At 40.7% G+C, this 15,709-nt stretch overlaps 1 long non-coding RNA gene across 1 annotated transcript; it reads left to right on the top strand.

Annotated features, from left to right (window-relative positions):
- Positions 1-441: 441 nt before the first annotated feature.
- LOC112540285 (uncharacterized) lies at positions 442-15,548 on the top strand. The gene is made up of 3 exons (XR_003084344.2): positions 442-4,286; positions 13,357-13,627; positions 15,415-15,548. It is a non-coding gene; the product is annotated as an uncharacterized LOC112540285 (long non-coding RNA).
- The last annotated feature ends 161 nt before the right edge of the window (positions 15,549-15,709 follow it).

Here is a 15,709-nt window from a genome sequence, read left to right as displayed (position 1 = left end):
GTTGTGAAGCAGGCGAATGACAATATGTGACTGTGGGACACTGCAACAGTCATAAATGCAAGTATTGATCATGTGCTTTCAAGAGATTCATAAGAAAGCCAGTGTAGCTTCATCTTTGTTGTCATTTTTATTGGCAAGCAAAAATTGTAAACAGAGATTAAAGACACAGTTTATGATGGCCAGGTGAATCACTAGAGCAGGAACAGCCAACATAATCTACAGTTAAGACAATTCCTGTAATTCTTTGCTATCGGCTATGCTGACAAGGGCTCACGAGAGTTGATTTTAAAAAAACCCTAAAACCTGGGAGCACCAAGTTGCCTATTCCTGCATCTGAGATTTTGGCTCTTAAAATGAGATTCCTTTTTTAAAAATATTTTTTTTATTAAAAGTTTTACAAAGCACGTAAAAACTAACACAAACTAATGAAGAGTAGAAACAGTACAGAAGAAAGGAAAGAAGAAAGAGAGAAAGCAAAAGTGCAGAAAAAATTTAAAAAATGAAAACAGAAAGCAGCTTCTGATTTCCTTTGCAGCAAATATAAGTACAATTGCAAAGTTATCTCTTACTCTATGATTACAGAAAAAGCTCATTTTTTATATTATCCTTTTTTTTTTTCTAATCATCAAAATCATGTGCATTTTTCCTGTTTCATGCAAAAAAGTCTATAAGAGGTTTCCAGTCAACCATAAATGTAGATATTGCTTTTTCTCTTATCAAAGAGATTAACTTAGCCATCTCTGCAAGTTCCATCATCTTTACCAACTTAAACTGAGTTTCGAAGGTAAGAATCCGGGTTGCATATTTAATATGGAAAAAGATACAATTTGTTCAAACATCAAAAACTTTATTTTAATGGGAAGACAAGGGTAGGGAATCCACACAGTTTAAGAGGGGGAAAAACCTTCCAAATGTCAGTTTGGCTATCAGTGTAAGGTCCAATGGTCAACTGAAAAAAATATAAGGAACTGGATCATAAAGAATTTTTAGAATAAGCAGAGCATGGGATTTTATCATGCTAAAGATTTCCTTTCCCTGATATATGCAGATTTGTTCTTTGGCATAGTACCACTTTTAAATTTAGGTTACAGTTACACTGTAAAAATACAGTGGGGTATTTTTTTAGAATTTGATGGAAGTAACTATTTTCTATGACTGCAGGATAAACTGCAATCCAAGGACGTATGCAACCCTAGAATTCTTCTCATTTTCTTCTTGCAGCTGTCCTCCTGAATTCTGGTTTCTTGCCATTTTGAAGTGGAAAGTCATACAAATTGAAAGTTTAAAATAATTGTTTTAAAGCCCCTCTGCCAAAAGAGAAAAATAAAATCTTTGCCCTGCCCATGTGTATGATATGACTCCATCTACTTTGCAACATTACTACATCCTTGGCAATTGTAGTTCCTGCTAACAGTACTAAATACAGCCCATTCTGATCAAAATGTTGCCCATCCTGCTTTGGAGAGAGCCACCAAACCCTCTGGCTTTAATTTGGCCTTTTGCTATTCTGACTGCAAATTGGAACTTGGACAGTTTTGCCTCCTCACCCCCCTCTTGCGCAAAAGCAGTGAAAGATTTTTGGACTCTTTATGCAAATTCTGTGAGATTGCAGCCTAGAATAACTCTTGGTGGGGGGTGGGAGAGGGTAGTGTCTGGGTCTTGGCTAGCTTACACCATAAGCAGAGCCAAGTAGGCAGACCACACCACACCACCACCACCGGGCGTGGAGGTATAGCAATGGTAAGACTTCACCTTATGGTTCCTGCCTGTTATTTTAAGAGAATGTTCCTTTGAAAAATGGAAACACGATAACCTGAATTGCTAGGGAGAAGTTCCTTTTATGTTTTGCAAAAGGTTGATAGCGTACCAGTGAGCTTCTTTAACTTCACTAGTATACCAGTTGCTCACTTCCCCACCCTGTGACACCTGCTTCTTTATTTGCTGAACATAAAACACAATGATACATTTCTTTGCCAAGTGCCAGAAGGGCCTGAAGCAAAGACAATTGCAGCGGGGTGGATCATGCTAGGAAGGAAAGGGTTTTTTTAACCATCCATTGGAGATGACAAGATAGTGATTTTCTGGAGGGGGAAACCTAGCCCTACAAAAACATTAGCCAAGGCCAATTCATCTGAAAGTTGGGTGTTGGCCAGGGTCAGGGCAAGGTATGTTTCTTCTGGAGCAGGGGAAGATCAATGTTACTTCTGAATTCCATTTACAAGTACCTAATTTAATATTTGAAATTGAGAGACAATTCAGTGATGATTATTAATGTGGCTGAATGCAAGAATTATTACACACACATATTAAGATACACATCCTCACATACATATTTACAGTATTTAAATTTTGTTAAAAGTACATTCACATACATTACATTAATTTAAGTTTTTTTCCTTGCCCTGCCCAGGTTTTTTTTTTCTTTTTCTTTTTCCCCTAGCCCCACTCAAAAGCTAAGTATAGGCCTTGGCCTGAAAAGATGTTTTGCCCTTGATGCAGCCCAACTGAGAGTAGCTCTCCAAAGCTTCCAATGATCTTTCTAGCTATGCTGTCTGTGGTCCTTTTTCATCAGATACCAGATTGAAGTTCTAAGATTCTGCATCAACAGTGCATATACCCTACAGTGAAAATACCTATCTTGGCCATGTGCTGTGTGTATGGTTCTTGTTGCACCTAGACACTCTTGGATGAGACTGATTTAATTGGATATATTTCAAGCCAGAGCTTAGCCCAGAACAGCTCTGGCCAGCCTGATGAAGAATCTATGTGGGAGAATGATCCTCTTTTGTCATGGAGATCTCAGTAGTGCTTGGTCCCATTAACGATGACCTCTTGAAAGACTGTGTGTTCTTGTAATGTAATGCTGGGGAACTTAAAGGGGAGATGCAATGTGATGTGCTGCCAGGCTCTGTTTGGGCCCCCGCCATACTATTTGGTCACATATGAAACCATGGAATGAGGTCATCCATGACTATGTTTGTCTGGTACAGGTAGACCCCAGTTTAAGAACGAGTTCCATTCCCAAAGTCTGTCGTTAAATCAAATTTGTATATAAGCCAGAACAGTATTATTATATAATACTATATAAATAGTATTGTGTAATTAACTCAAACCATTGTGTATTTAACTTGAATCATTGTGTATTTAACTCAAATTTTGCTACAGTAGGCTCCATTCTTAACTATGGGTCATCTATAAACTGTTAACCTGGGGGCCTACCTGTATTCACAGTAACCATCCTTTTTTCTCTATTTTTCCTCATATTCTGGTGATGCACTAAACCTGCTCTCTAGTGAATAAGTGTTGCTTTATAGGTGTAATATTTAAACATTTTTGTTTAATGTATATTATTAAAACATAAATTATTAGTAGATGCAACCCCCTCAGAAAGCTTTTCTGAGGCAAAGTCAGAGTGACATTTCCACTTGCATAAATAAAAAAGCCACAGACACTTTTATCCCATCTTCAAAAATACGTCAATAGCAGAAAATGCAGAACTCTCTTTTATACCTTCTCTACTCTGTCAAAAATGATACAAAAGCTATCATAAGGCCACACATTTGGCCAGTTGGAATTATCTAGTTTATTTATTTATTTCTCACAGCCCCCACCTAGCGCTAGCCTAGCAGTGGGGATCCAGCCTGAGTATTTGAAAATGTGCCTTTTTTGCACCTGAAAGGGGATCAATGCCTATTTTGTGCCTCCTCCCTTGAGTATGTGTAAGCCATCCAGCCCAGCAGTCACTGGAATAGGGAGAAAGGGTACCAATGCAGTCCTCTTACCCAGAAAGCCTTTAGTCCAGATTAAATTTAAAGGTCCAGGCCCCTTGAAGCATATTGTGCTCCAAAATGATAAGGCAAAATGTTCTGTGGGGAGCTGGGGCGAGACAAGCAGCAGATCAGAGTGAAATCACTGGGTGTCTATAAGCAGGTGCTGCTTGGAACTTCCTGTGTTCTCAGCCACAGCTGTTCAAGAACCTGGCACACTAAATAAATGTGCTGGTGTGCCCCCTCCCTGGGAGAACCTTTGGCTTGCAGCAGAGAGAGCTGGGAAACAGCGCAATGCAGGCAGCCGTTGTAGGCAAGGCCCGCTTGGCTGTGCTTATTCCACATTACGTCACCCTTTGCTCAGCAACAGAAGTCTGCTCTATGCTGGGGTGGGAGGAGCTGCGTGCATGTGAGCTTAGTCCCAGCAACTGCAGAAGGGTTGGGCTGAGCTCGACTGAATTACGTCCACTCAAAAAGTTGCAGCAGTTAAATCCTCTAACTCTTATTCTGGGAGTGGTGGTGAGTTAATCTTTCTGTAACCTCACCATTTTTTATTATGGCACAGCCACAGTGATGCTTTGGGGGCAGGTCTGTTGGCTTTATCATGCACCCATTCAAGGCACAGAAATATAGGGCAGTGTGAGAGGTGCGATTTTGTACCTCTGAAGGAGAAAAACGATAGCTTATATACCCAGTCCCTTACAACTTGCCAATATTTATACTTCAGCACAAAGCAAAAGGAAACGTTCACTTTCCAAGCTTATGTGCATGGAAGGGAGGCTTGGAAGCAGCTAAGGTCGGCCAAAGTGCCTCTAAATTTGGTAGATGAACAGATAAAGTTGCCTTATATTCAAATCAGGGGCCTGATAGTCTGAACCTATCCTGTTCAGAACAGAGAGGGACTCTTTGTAACTTTTTTTCTATTCATGCAAACTTGGAAATCTGTAAATTTGGAATGGAAATCTTGGGGAGATAGATATAGCCATCGCAGGACTCCCATGTCTTCTCCTTCTTCCCAGTTCCCCCCTCCCTCTGCCGCCCTTCCCCATCTAGGCTCTTGTTGGGTTCTGAGTTGCCTGCAGAGAGAGACTCAGTTTCTGAGTTAGCAGTTTGTTACAACTGCAGGATTTGATCTGGACTGGGACTCCAGAACAAAAGTGGGGGTTGTGGAGTGGGAAGAGGTCTAAAGCTGGCCATTCCTGCTGCTGACTAAGGTAGACTTCCACTGGGAAAGAACCCCCCTTTAGATCAGGGATTGACAACTGGAGCTTCCAGAGTCTCATGAATCTCCTTTGTCTCCTTTGAGATCTAAATGCAACTGCTGAAAAGCAGTGGTCCTCTTTGTCTACCATTTTCAAATGATCATTTCAAAAAAACAAAACAAAACAGAGCATATGTAAATGCTCTTATTTGCAGTCCCTATCTTCAGGTAGGGTTAAGTGGCTAAAATCCTGCTCAGCTGCTGCTTCCTGCTGCTGGTTATGTTTGTACAGCCCACTGATGCACAAACTGGCCAACCACGTTTTATTCTATAACCCAGCCCTGTGATCAGTTTATTATTCAGTGTGTTGTGCAAATTAAACACAAATGGTTTAGTTTAATTATAGCTCCATTGATCATAGGTATGCACATTGTGTAAACACTGCAGGGACCCTCGCTGTGGAGTTTAATTTGCCCCAGAGCTCACTGGGAAATTCCTCAGACACCTTCGTGATGGGCTGTCTGATTGCTATAAATGCCAGGTTTCCTCTCTGGTGCACGTGAAGGATAACCAGAGTGATCAAATATATGCCACATCGTTAACCAGATAACCTGCAAGCAGGATCAGAACACAGATCTTTAGAATGTGACATCCAAGCTGCCATTAAGCTTGCCTGCATTTGTTCGTTTGCAGATTACTTGTACAGCAACCTGCAATTGTTACACTAAATTTTAAAAGTAATCTGCAATATTCTTGTACAGACTTGAATGCATTTTTATGTGTGGTAATTTAGCATTTGAGTGTTTCCTTGTGTTTATACATGCATAAGTGGGGAAATGTGGATGTTTCGTGCCCCCAAGACATTGTTTGCAGCAACTTATTCCTTTCAATCTCAGCCAACATCCATGAGACCAACTCAGAGTTACATTTTGCTGTGGGGGTGTATGCCCTGAAACCCTGACTGGAATAAACGATCCCCATTGCCACCATTTTGGCAGGGAGGCTGAAGGAGGGTGGAGTTCATTTCAGCCCATATGTTTGCTGTATGTGTTTATTGGATATGGTGGTATGATTTCTGAATTTGTCACATAAAAGTGTCTTGAGACTGAAAAAGCCTACAAATAAAGAGAAAGGTAGACAGCATATCCTTACAAGGAAATGGTTCGGGTTGTTTTTCCATTAAGCTGCTCAGGAAGATTGTGCGCTTGACACAAAAACTGGCAATCTGTATTTCTAGCCTTAGGTGGTCACGCAAAGTCCTAACTTCACTAATTCTTTTTCCTAATCTAGGTTAATAAAGAAAAATTGAAGCATAGCTTCAGCCTCAAATCATCCAGGAAAAAAAAATGTAGAGATCAAAATGAGAAATAGAATCTGATCTGGAGGATATATTACATAAACTAACAATCTATGCAAAATTACACTAGGCTTCCACAGTGAAATACCTTTTCATAAGAAAAACTAGGCTGCTCAGCTCAAAACAAGCCAAGAGAAATGCCATTGAAGGATTGACTGTCTGGGCAGGTTCCAGAGGCAGTTTATAAAATATACAGATGGTTTCTACAGCTGTCAGGTTCAGCTGCTATTCCTCCCCTTTGCCTGTTTTGAAATTATGCCAGCAAGAATACCTGGTTACTTTGTTCAAGATCTTTGCTCCCCACCTAGGAAGTGGAGATCAGCGTAACTGGAACTCGATCCAGGAAGCTTTTCATCCTAATACTAAATATTGTAGTGTAGAAGTGTGATTTATCAACCAGGAATATGTACAGTATAGTCTCTTTAAGATTTAGGTGTCCATAATCCTTCCATTGTGCCTAGAAATTTCCTTCATGGAACTTAAATCATGTTGCTGGAAGCTCAAATGGTACTGGGATAGGGATTCATATGGGTCCTTACATTTCAACCAGATGGGAAGCACACGTGTTCTTCCCCACCAAGATACCACCCCTAAGTTCTCCATATCAAACCTGTGGGATGGTTTGCCTCTTCCCAAATCCTGTCCCCAGTTGCAAACTTCTTGTTTATGTGCAGGACAAAATGGAAGATAGTCGCTTCCCACAGTATCTTGCAGAGAAGGGCAGTAAGGACAGAGGTTGGGTCAGTCTCCTTTCCCAAGCTTTACCTACTGGCATTGTTTGGCCTAGCACAGATGGGGATAGATTATCTGGGGCTTGGATCAAATTCTTCATATTCCTGAAACTATTTTTTGGCTATTCTGGCCAGATGTACTGCTCAGCAAAAAGTAGCATTCTGATTCACAGTTGTGTGTCTTCACCAGGATTAAATGATATTTTTATACTGACCTGGCTTTTATCTCCAAAGCGAACACAAGCTTTCATAAGAAAACACCCACTGTTGTCTTCAAACCTGGGATGTCTGCAAAGAGATGTTGACAGAAGCTTGACCTATATTTTATTTAGATAGGGCAGCTTCAGTTAGGATTCAGGAAGTTTGAAGCCTTGATTCCTAGCATGATAGTAATTGCAAGGGGAGGGAGATACAATTTCACAATAGCAGAATACATATTTCTTTAAGATACCTGATTTGGGCATTATTAACACATTCTGGCATGCTTTCAGAGAATACATTAATTGAACAAATGTTTGGTTCAGCAATATTCTCTTCCCAACATTCACTGACTCTTATCAAAGTGATGTGCTCTCATTTGCTGGGAGAGTTTGGAAGTGATTTCATATTTCCTAATTTTGTCTGATTAGAGGCCAACCTTCATGTGTTGTTTTTATCCAACCCAAATATTCTAGCCCCAGGGAAAAGCATGAGATCTTTCTTATATTCTCTTATTGATTTATGGTCATATGCCAAAGAAATATGTCTCCAAAAGGTCCTTGTGCCCAGTTTTGTGTATTCCAGAAGACCTAGAATTCATCAGGCCTATAGCTTGTCAAACATATAGGCAAGGATTTATTTGTCCAGTCTAGTTAATTGTAGTTTTAACCTTTTCAGAAGTCATATTTATTAGTAGGGTTAAGGTTAAGGGTTTCCATTTCCTCTTCTAGTTTAATCTCAGACAACATGAGAAATCTCTGCTCAGCATCTTTATGAATGTCTTGCACTTTCGAAAATAAGCTTGTTGGCTGGGGATTCTGGGAGTTAACACTTCAAATCCATCCAGAGGGTGCCAGGTTGGGGAATACCGTTATTCAGTACTCTCTGAGAGGCCCAGCATATCAAAATTTTCCTTTCCCAGTGATATCTTTGAAATGGATGAATTTCCAAGGCTGATTTAAACTAACTAGTTAAAATCTCAGACTGCACATTTCACAGGCAATTTCTTAAAGATTCTTATAAATAAGCAATCTCTGCCATAATTGTAAATTGTGCTTCATAAAAAAACCTTTTGAAATGTTTGCATTGTTGGAACTATGTTTCTGTAAAAACTAGAAAGGAAATTATTACCAAAAAAAGAAAAGATGAACAAAAATGAGAGCCAGTGTTGGACTATCACTAGGGAGATTCTAGCCCACTCTGAGCTTTGGAACTTCACTGGGTGACTTTGGGCCAGTCAATTTCAGATCAACCTACTTCACAGAGTTATGGGGGAAATGGGAGGAAGAAATGCTCAAGCTCCTGAGCAAAAGGTGGGATAGAAATCGAATAAATACAGACAAACAGTGATTCCTAAGACAGCTTCTAGTTGCATGGAACTCTAGAGGGTTCCATTTTTCAGTTTGTAGCACTTGGTGGCAGGCTTCTATGTACCTATCATAGGTATCAAGGACATTCTTGTCTCATAACAAAGGAGCAGAATACTCAGCCCTTCAGGACCTTCCTGCTTCCAAGCTGCAAACTTAACCCTCAAGCACTTCTCTATTGCAGGTTGTGGAGCTGAGCTAAACCACATCATTTGATCACAGCAAGTTCCTTTTTACAACTCACAACAATGACTAGCAACAACAGGCTGATGAACGGTCTGGAATGTATTAGTCAGGTGGCAACCAAGAAGTAACTTTCAACTCTCATACTTTGTGCTATGCAAGGGTTTCTATTCCTTGAGCAGGTTCAACCCTGGAGCTTCTGATGTCACTTGAAGGAACTACCCTTCACCAGCAGAGATGAAAGAGTAGGGCTGTAGAGCTAGCAGATGCATTTTTGCGAGAATGTTAAGCTCTGCATCTTTTCTTTAGAACACAAGTTCATTGACTTCTGAAGTGGAAGCAAGTTTTTCTGGCCCAGAGCTTTTCATCGACTCTTTTCTCCATATTAAAAACAGAGAAATGGAGTCCTGAGCTAAAGTACCAGTAGTTCTAACAAATGAGACTTCGCACATTTGACAAAATCTCCCATAATATCCTTATCAGCAAAATGTTACAAAGAAGAGCTAGGCCCAGTGCTCAGTCTGTTTGTTAATGATTGTTAATGTCATCCTGGAAGGAAGATTTGAGACCCATAGGGCTGTCCCAAGTCCTGTGGGGTTTATGTCCTGTCTGTTCTGAGAACTCAAGGTGCTATATATGAGGGTGTCTCCTAATTTTATCCCCACATCAATCCTGAGAGGTAGGTTGTTTTGAGAAGGATTAGTTGGCTTGAAGTTACACACTGAGCTCTGTGGTGATGTTGAGATTTACACCTAAGTCCCTGTGATCCAAATCCAACATTTAAAAAACTTTATAACACTGACATTTATAAATTATTTAGGTAAGAATGTAAAGTGAACCTTACTGTCTGAGGCAGGGGGAAACTAATATCATAGAAGCAGTGAAAAAATTCAAAATATTCTCAACAGGCTGAAATATTGAGGCAGCCCCTCAACATGATGGCATTCAAGAGATAAATGCAAAGTCTTAGGTTCAAACAGAAAGATTATGTATGTATGTAATGGGGGATTCCAGCTTTGGAAATGGTACCTTTATGAAGAGTCTGGGAGTTCGAGTTGATCACATACTTGAATATGAGCTGTACTTAAAAAAAAAAAAAAAAAGTAATTTAATCTTAAGGCATTGCTAGATGAAGTGTTTGGGCTGCCCTGGGATTGGTTGTGCCCCCCTTCAGCAGCTGAACCAATTCTACTTCCTGCTCTACTGCAGCACAAGAGGAATTGCTCTGAAGCTGGTTTTTAACTGGAAACACTTGAGTATTGTGAAATTTGTGAGTAGGCCATTTCCCCATTGAGGGATTCTTGACTTACCCCAGCCTCCCAACTCCTGAGCTTCAGTACTTTAGCAGGTCCTGTAAGGGGAATGCTGGCTTGACAGCTCCCCATCAATAGTCCAGGCAAGTAACTCTGTAGTGAAACTGACAAGTTCTCAGTTTCCTTCTTCCCTTCTACAATAGGCCAGCCATTCAGAAAGCTCCAGGTTACCCTGGTTTTTAATATTTCTCTTTTGTGTAGAGTGACCATGCAGGGATTTTCATGCTGCCATACATGCAGCGACTTGGGCAGTGATTTTTCACTCCTTGTTAGTATTTCTGAACAGGAAATTGTTTGCATTTTTCTGAAACAGAAAAATGTTTGCAGATCATTATCAAATGCTTTTGAGGGAGCGACATATGAAAGTGCATTTAGAAGGCATTTAACAGGATGCATTCCCAGGGCAGAAGGCAAAGCATTCAGGGCTCCACACAAGGACAGGCTACACAAAGGCAGGTGCTGGCCCCCAGAACTGCACCTCCTCTGCATGTTGAATGGGGAAGCCTGTAAGGCAGTGTTGTCCAAACTTGGCCACTTTAAGATGAGTGGACTTCAACTCCCAGAATTCCCCAGCCAGCCATTCAATTCTGGGAATTGAAGTCCACTCATCTTAAAGTGGCCAAGTTTGGACAACACTGCTGTAAGGCTTCACATATGCATGAATGTGAAAATAATTTTGATCGAGAGTCCTGAAAAGACCCATTTCCAGCTCGTTCCAAATCCTTTTATTCAACGGGGGAATGGAAGATAGATTGGAAGCAAAGCTGCGCATCTCTTTTCTCTCTTATTGACATTTCTAAATAAGGCTACAGTTCCCCCGTAATCTGCACTGGGTAAGTCAGGCTACACCTATATCTAGTTCAAGGCATTAGATTTTAAAGCAGATGGTGACAAATTGGAATGTTCTGAAACAACAAAGAATGGGATGGTGAGAGATGTGGAAGCTTATATGAGAAATGCCTGAAAGAGATGGCATGCTTATTCTTTTATTAGATTTATATGGTACCTTTTGTATTCCTGTAGTATGAAATACATACATACTGTTCCCTTTTCCTTGTTTTCCCCATAACAACCACCATATGAGGTAGGTTGGGCTAAGAAAGAGTGACTGGCCAAAAGTCATCCAATGAGCTTCCACTGCTGAGAACTAGAACCTGGGTCACCCTGCTCCTAGTCCTATACCTGAACCACTATACCCTGGTTAAGGGAAAACAAGGTAATCCACTATTAGAAGGGCTGCTGCCACAATGGAGACAATTTCTAGAATTTAGGACTAGAAACAAGTGGTAGGAACTGTAGAAAGTAGATTTCAGTTAAACAATAGAAGAAACTTCATGAAGGCAAGAGCCATCTGGCAATGCGGTGGAGAACCTACCACCTCCTGAGTTTTTCTTCCTTATTGGCACTAAAGCCAGAAAACCATCTGGCAAGGATACTGTAATAGTCTCCCAGGCAGAGGGTGGTTTTTTGATGTTAAGTGTCAAATACTTAAGGGCAACGTCTGGAGACTATCATGTACCACCCACTATCTGGGGAAGCATCAAAGGTGTCCAATCTCATAGGTTACATACACTCTGCTTGAAGAAGCCTTTGTAAACATGGAAGCAAGGTGATTTGGGATAAGGGAGGTCAAAAAGAACCTCCAATACATTTTTTCCTACTGGTAGTTAGCTTTGGAATTTATGAAGTTGTATAAAAGCATTGCACAGGGAGAATACCATTAATGATTAATGAAGATGTTGTAAAATCTGCACTATTATGTTAAGAATAGGGTTAATAAATAATGATGGCTCTCATCTCCACAGGAAAAAAAAATCATGGCAGCTTGTTCTTATCTCACAACTGGCCTGTCACACAGCTCACGCAGCTGTCATCAACAGCATCCTCCAAATGCAACCCCAGCTCAAGATCTGGCAGGTGAAGGGAAGAGAGGTTCCTATTGCTCGCCCCCCCCCCAATTCCATCACTCAGTCATGCAGATACTCCTCCATACTCAGAGGCACCTGTTATTATTTAGGACTAGCATGAACAATCTGTGGGCCTTGTTCTTTCCATTAGTGCTTTGTAAGCAATTAGTTCAGACTTCCAGCAAGAACAGAATTGTTTCTTTTCCACCATGCTGCAGGTCAGGAAGGGAGGCTGTCAACCTTTGCCTTTGGCTTGGTGCTACCCATCATTGCCCCCCTTTGGAAAATGAAATCTTTGGCAGAAAAGAGAAAAAAAGGTTCCTAAACCCTAATTTTAAATGATACTGTTGAAAAGCTGCTGTCCCAAAATTGTGGGAATCTTCTTTTCTTAGAAAATAAGGAGACAGCAAATAATTGAGAAGCAAACATGGTTTGGCAAACTTGTAACCACTTCAGAGTGGACCCTCAATATGTTATGGTTACAGTCAAGTGAAGGAAAACAATTCTATAAGGAAGAACTGCCCCTTAATAAGATTTTGGGGGGGGGGGTATTTAGGGAAGGCAGTCTGTATAGTAAAAGGGTAAATGATGATGACTGGATACCTAAACTCAACAGAATTATTCATCCTGTTCCTTCCTCATATTCTATAGAACTTGGTAACTGACATTATCCCATCAAATTAGGATTAAAACTGGCACTGCTGCTACATGAGGGGAAATCTCACCTCTCCTTCCCTCCCATTACAGTAGTCAGGTCCTTTACATGAATGTTGAAGTTTCTTCTCTCAAAAGCCTTTTCTTCATTGAGTGAGAAATGTTTCCATGTCTGAGGACATCACTCCCAGGCTCTACTCATTTTGGCAAATAAAGACTTTGCTGGGGGCCAAATTTTTGCACAATTGTACTGTGATTCACTGTGACCTGAGATAACCTATGTCAAAATCCCAAACCACACTGAGCCTTTAAAAAGAGGAATGCCAGAACACCAGCTGCTGCTCAGCTTTGGCATATAAGGCCAGGACAATGGAGCTGCTGTATTCAAGCCCAGCATATAAACAATTGAGTCTTTTTTTTTTTTTTTTTGGCAGACAGGAAGCACAGACAGTCCCTATTAATCCTGTATGTGAATCATTCCCCTAGGCCAGAGGAACAGTGGCAGCAAGCCTGCCATTCCAGATGAAGAAAGTCATCCATAACAGTTCATGGCACAAGGAAGTTGCAAGAATTCTGATTTTTTTTGAGCCTTCAGTCCAGATGTGTGGGGCAGCCTTTCATTTCGTGGGAGATCAGGAGAAAGGTTCAATGGCTCTTCTTTTTTTAATCATGTTCCAGGCAATACAAGAGACCAGGTGCAAATGATGATCTACAGCAGTGTTCTTCAAACTTGGCAACTTTAAGGTGTGTGGACTCCCAGAATTCCCCAGCCAGCATGATCGACAGGATCCACAGGAACTAACTTGCCTGGTTGGGTTAGGATTATAACTCTCAGAATTCTCAGCCTCTATTCCATTCCATTCATGGAAATTCTGGTGGTCATGGCCCCAACATATCTGGAGAAGACCAGTTCAAAGGCAGTTTATCTGCAGCAGCACTCATACAAAACGTATGTCCCATTTGTCTGCTTCAAGAACTTGCATCACTAAAGCTTTAGGGTCTTTCACTTGCTCAAAAGAAGTCTTGAAAAGAAATATTTTTTGTAATATTTGATGACAGGGTCCTGACTTTTGGGGGCTAATGGTACTACTAGAATTTTGAAAGCATGTTATAGGTGCTTTTGCAAAATGGCTACTGTGGTTGGCATGGCTAGTTGCAAAATACTGAATATTAGAAAGTAAACTGGCAACATTGCTCACTGCCACCTCCTACAGTTCTAGTGGATGCTACCTACTACTCCAACTCACATCCCCCCCAAAAGCCCCAAGTTGCAGCCATCTATCCAGTGGCATCTGCACATGGAGAAAAACTAAAGCGGCATTGTGGTGTTGTAACCTAAGTCCTGGCCTCTGTGTATATGTGTTGTTGCTGCACACATGTGCAGAAGGGATGAAACTTCTGGTGTACTGCCATGATCCTACTTTCATCGTATTGATGAAAGCAGCAAATTCCAGTGGACACCCATGAATCCATTTTGTCTTTTCTTCATTTAGTTTTTGTTTTTGTTTTTTATTGTTAGTGTGCTTGTTGTTGTTCTAGTTGTATGGGACCCTGGGGTTATGAGGGCCAAGGACTAAAATTTTAAATTATTACTTTCTTAACATAGTTACTATATTTGAGTATTCCCTAAGGATGTTTTTAATTGCATTTTATTTTATGGTAAGCTGCCATGAGTTAGAATTATTTGGTGGCATCTAAATTTGACAGATAATACACTATTGTTATTTTATCTTCTAAGAATGTCTTTAGGACCCAAAAGTATTCTTGGGAATAATGACGGTGCTAGCTGTTACCATTTTGCTCCATGCCATTTATTGTTAATTCAAGAATCTTTTAAAAATTAGATTCAGGGGGAACCAAAAGTTCACGGAGCACCAAGAAAGGAGCCATTAAAGTATTGGAATAATTATGAAAGCCTGCAGCTTGAATTTTCCCCACTCCCATGGATCAAAAGCAGTCTAAAAATCCCTGCTCCAGGTACACCAGGCCCTCAGATGCACATGCTTCACCAGAGTCCTTAGGACCAGCTGGATAATTACAAAAATAGCTGTAGTACAGAAAGCTACCAGGTTCTGACTGAGCAAGAGTACATTTAGTCTAGAAAATGGTCATCCTCACCCCCAGTTTTGCCTTTGTAGATACATTAGGAGACAGGATCAAGCTCCCTATAATAAATCTTTCTAATTGCATGAAAATGTATTTCATGCAATGTTCATTAAATGTCTGTCTTGCCTTTTAGTAAAGGAGTTCAAGGTGGCATACATAGCTGTCCCATTTTCCCCCAGAACTATAACCCTGTGGGGTGAGCTGAGCTCATTCCATTTCTTTCCTTCTGGGCTGACAGTCAGCAGCTCTTATTTTGCTCCACTGATTTGGCCCAACTGATCTGCCAGGCTCCTTAATGAAGTCTAATGTACTTTGTTTTGTTCTCTCACACAGAGACACCACCGCCACACCCCCTGCCACATTCAAACCCATTTCCCCAAGGAATTCCTATGGCTCCACTCCCAAACCTCCTAATACTTATGTTTTGTTTCTTGATGTCCCAAAGCAGCATACAGGAGACTTCAGTTGCCAACAACTTCAGGTAAAGTTATCCCTCTGCAGTTACAACACACATCCCCAAAGAAATGAAACCTAAATCAAAAGATGGAACAGCAATGCATTCCCAATATTTGTTTTACAACATTAGAGGAACATACTACCTGTCAACTATCCTTTTCTTCTCCTCTCCAGGGGGAAAAAAAGCCAAAAGCATTCCTTCGGCCCTACCCTTCTGCACCATCACTGCATGAAAGGAGATGAAGAAACATGAATGGGGACTAGGAAGAAGTGGTCCTTGCCTATGATGCAGACATGGTCATTACAGGCTACCTGGTCTCCTGTACTTTCAGGAGACAAAAAAGACTTGTAGGTGTCATATGAGACAAATGAAGATAATGGCACTTATTATTGAAAACAAAAGCTCCAGCAGACACAACTTTTGAGCTTTCCAGCTTTCACCCTTGGTAGAGATAATAAAAACCATCAC

The sequence above is a fragment of the Python bivittatus genome, unplaced genomic scaffold (assembly GCF_059951505.1).
Source record: "Python bivittatus isolate LINGU-HERP-01145 unplaced genomic scaffold, Pbiv_v1 ctg000410_np1212, whole genome shotgun sequence".
NCBI lineage: Eukaryota > Metazoa > Chordata > Lepidosauria > Squamata > Pythonidae > Python > Python bivittatus.
Note: the sequence above shows the minus strand (reverse complement) of the source record. Positions and strands in the feature narration are given on the sequence as shown.